At 43.1% G+C, this 4,314-nt stretch overlaps 1 pseudogene; it reads left to right on the top strand.

The window, feature by feature from the left end:
* Window positions 1-241: 241 nt before the first annotated feature.
* Window positions 242-358, top strand: LOC136650566 (5S ribosomal RNA; annotated as a pseudogene).
* Window positions 359-4,314: the final 3,956 nt, after the last annotated feature.

Raw genomic sequence — 4,314 nt, 5'->3', positions numbered from 1 at the left:
GTCTGTACAACTGGCTGTGCGGCAGATCCTCTGCCCTGTTAGAAAACTGCGTGTCGATACCACGGAGAAATGCAGAGAGCCTAGCAAGTCATGGCTGGCAGTATCAGAAACACCAAATCTCTGGACTGGAATGCTTGCTCAGTGTTTGTTTGTGAGGGAAAGCGGTGCAACATGCAGCCAGGTCCTGTTGGAGATGGTGCCTGAGAGCATTACCTTTCCCTCTCCTGTTGGGGGTTGCACAGTGAGCAACTGTTACCCTGCACATGCCCAATCTCGTCTGATCTTGGAAGCTAAGCAGGGTCAGGCCTGGTTAGTACTTGGATGGGAGACCGCCTGGGAATACCGGGTGCTGTAGGCTTATACCATAGTCTTTCGAGACTGAAGGTTGCCAACCAGTGAGAAATATTGTTCCCCATTGTTCCAATGTTCACATAGAATTGCACTGATATTTGGGGTGTCTGGGATGTAGCTATGGTCTGAAGGAGGGACTTAGAAAAGTGAGATATAAGTATTTTTAATAAATAAATGAATCATAAATATGTGACCTCCCCCCCATATCATCTGAGTAAAGACAACATTGGTTCCTTCGCTTCCACGTCTTTGCGGCTGTTTTATTTACTCAGGCTTTTCCTGTGAATGTTGCCAAGGGAAGTTACAGTAACTTACACTGATAGGAGATGCTTATTTATCTGTTCCTTACATCTCCAAAAGCATGTGATCTTCTTTAAACATTTCCCTTGGGTGCATAGGAGAAAACACAGGGAAATAAAAACAAGTGATAGCATCAAGCAAAGAATTTTGAGGTCATTAAGACACAATGGCTGTGTCTTAAGTGTTATTTAGTTTCTCTGTGATGTGGGAAAGATATTGTCCCCAAATCTATAAACTAGATCATTTTGCTTTTATTGTTCCAATAATAGTATCGTCACCGTCATTATCATCCTCTAAACTTCCCAGTTCTTTGGATAATGCTTAGAATGGGGCTATCTCCTGCCTGTACAGATTTGAGAAAGATCCAAAATATGACACACGGTCCATTTTCGTTATCTGCTGGGGTTAGGTTCTTGGAAAACTCAGCAGATGCCAAATCAGTGGATACCAAATCATTGAACCTATGAGGAAAATGCAGTTAGGTTCCCCGCTGACCCTCCTCACTAACCTGGCCAGGAATGCCAGCAGCCCAAGCTGCAAAAGAGTCAAACTGTGAGGAATGTGAGAATAGCTTCAGATTGGCAACCACAGATAGAAGAATGACCCACAGATAGCAGAATGGCCTCTGTAGATACCCACAGTATGGCCTTGGATAGCCAAGAACAGGCAGTGAATGATGTGACCTAAGTTATACTTTTGTTCCTGCTTATCTAAGCAAATCCGTGCAAATAAGGTAAATTGTACCTCAAATCTAGTATCCTACTGTGTCAGGATACTATGTTAAGTCAGGTCTAAGTACTGTTTTAAGTCAGGCAAGAGCCAAGCTAGATGTGATGGAGAGGTTCTGTGACCTCTCCGAATGTCTGTTTCTTTTTCAAAAAGCAGCTGTTGAAAGGGGAAACTTGAAATGGTGTCCATGACACAGATTTTATATGGGTAATCCTTTCCCCTGAATTATGGCTCTGATCCAAATTATTGTTTCCTGAAGAAAGCCATGTGGGAAAAAATTTAATGGGCACAACATTGTGCTTTTTACATTTTCTACTCCATGGCAAATAGCAGTTTCAGCTTTGGGGGGGGGGGGAATTTAAGGCAGGGAATTGATTTAAGGTCAAAAGGTAAAACCTGTCCTTCCCTAGTGCTGTGGCACCAACCCAAACCCCCTCTCTCCATAGCTTTTTTTTTCAAAGAAAAAAGAAAAATCCACTGAAATGTTCCAATCATAAAAGTTCCACGTCCCACACAGTTTAGCCTTCACTTACTCACTCTGTCAAGTCACCCATCATAGACGTGCTATGCATAGGGTTTCTGAAAGGCTACTGAATGCCTTGCAGGTGAACCGAATGCCATGACCTTACAGGAAAAGCCACATTCATACTTATTTCCCAAACTGCGGATTAAAGAGATTGTAAATGTGGTCTGTTATGGGTGTTTTCCTTTGTTTCCGTGACTCATGATGAGAGTGAGTTGCTCATATCAACAGTTCTTCATAGTGTATCAGTTGAGCCATTATACTACAGTAAGTTGAAGAGTGTCATGTTTTATGTCCCATATTAGGGGGATCACTAGAATGCTACAGAAATTTTAAAAATAAGGGACACAGTCATCTGGCAGTTGCCCTGTGATGTTCTGGCAAAGTAGATATCTGCTATATGTTCTACTGGGTGCCAAAATGAGGAGCTAACTTTTAAAACAAAAGTTATTTATCCCTTAGAGCAGACTGCACCACAAATACCATAAGTGGCCAGGAAGCAGGCATTCATTATATTCCTAGACAGGCACAAGAGACCCATACATCTGCCAGCCTCTCCAGCTCCCATGATATTTTTCGGTGTTATCATTTTAGAATTCAAAGTTTTTATTGGTTTTGTACTTAAAGGTCTAAACCAGTGGTTCTCAAACTTTCAGGGAGATTTACTTCCAGGGCGAGTCTTTGTGTGGGCAGGAGCGAGGGCAGCAAAGTGATCCCCAGGATCGTGCCCCTGCGGAGGAAGGGGGCTATTTTTAAACATATGTGCTCTCAGGGTCTGGGGGTGTGTGGGGAGCCCTGCGGAGCGCTTGCAGGGCTCCCTGTGGCTTTTAAAGAATGAAAGTAGCAAGTGCAACGAAACCGGAAATTCCACTTCTGGTTTAATTGCGCTTGCAACTTCCACTATTTAGAAGCCGTGGGGAGCCCTGCAAGTGATCTGAGGGGCTCCCCACACCCCCAGACCCTGAGAGCACATATGTTTAGTTTAAAAATAGCCCCCCTTCCCCTGCAGAGGCAGCATCCTGGGGATTGCTTCACTGCTTTCCCCCTGCCCCCACCCCTTAAAGAGAACAGGGCACACATAAGTTGGTGGGTTGCAACCCACCAGTTTAAGTACCACTGGTCTAAGCAGTAAGAGATAAGGTGTAAAATATAATGTAACTTCTACTCTCCAGTCATTTATACCTACCTTGGACACAAACTTGCTTAGAACATGACATATGTCATCCAACTCTCTTATCTCCTAAGGTTCCTTTTTCTGTATAAACTTCTTCATTGCAAGTCAAAAGAGCTAGTGAACTTGGACTGCAAGAATGATGTTTGCGCCCCCACTCTGGACATTCATATCATCATTGACTATACTTTAAAGACTCTTTTCCAGGGTTGGGGACTGGTGACTTGACTTGAGTAGCAAAAAACATGTTTTTTGTGACTCGTGGGGACTCAAGTCATGTATGTCAAAGATTCAGGCACTGACCTGGGACTCAGGGGTTTCACGCTAAAAGAGTAAAGTGTTAGACTTGAGTCATACAGACTTGACATTTTTAGCCAAATAAAGTGTTTTGTAAGTGTTTGGCTTTATCCCCCTCCCCCCCCCCCCCCGCTGCTTCTGTAACTCAACTTGCTTCTCAAAAAGACTTGGACTCAAGTCTCACCTCTGGATGAGTTGTGACGGCCACCCATTAAGAGTGTTTGTGACTCAAGTCTCAAGATGAAGACTTGGGACTAAATTCAGAACTCATGGTTGTTACTCCAGCACCTCTCTTCTGCTTTCTATATGCTTATTTCCCTTGCTAAATTGGAGGCAAAATCTGTATGCAACCAGTTATTCTTTGAGTAACTGTTGTTGCTGTATTATTGTGCAATTTTAATCTGATTTCAAGCATGTTTGAATGAACTGGGTTATACAATATAAAACACTTGCAAAACTAGACTAAGTGAATACATTTGGGCTGCAATCCTAACCACACTTCCCTGAGAGTAAGCCTCATTGTACAAAATAGGACTCACTTCTGAGTAGACCTGGTTAGGATTGTGCCCTGAGTCAAATAACTTGCTGGGTTGTAAGACAAAATCCCCCAAAGGTCTGTAGCATCTCTGAATTGCTCCAATGAGCAGGGTTAGACTGGGTGACCTCAAAAGACACCTCCAACTTTTGGATTCTGTGAATACAATTAAAAACAATCCAAATAAAAATCCAAAACAGTAAGAACAGCAATGGGTAGAGGAAACAGACATAGGAGCTAGCAAGGTACATCAAAAGAGAACGTCATACCTTGCATGATGAATATCAGAAGGGATGGGACCCAAATATACAACCTGTGGAAAGGTGTTCCGACTCTTCAGAGCAACAATCAAGAAGGCCCTGCTTCTCTTATAGAGTACTCTTGTACATGGAGGACAGGTCTATCGAT

This window comes from Tiliqua scincoides, chromosome 4, assembly GCF_035046505.1.
Source record: "Tiliqua scincoides isolate rTilSci1 chromosome 4, rTilSci1.hap2, whole genome shotgun sequence".
Classification (NCBI taxonomy): Eukaryota; Metazoa; Chordata; class Lepidosauria; order Squamata; family Scincidae; genus Tiliqua; species Tiliqua scincoides.
This window is presented reverse-complemented; position numbering and strand designations above follow the sequence as displayed.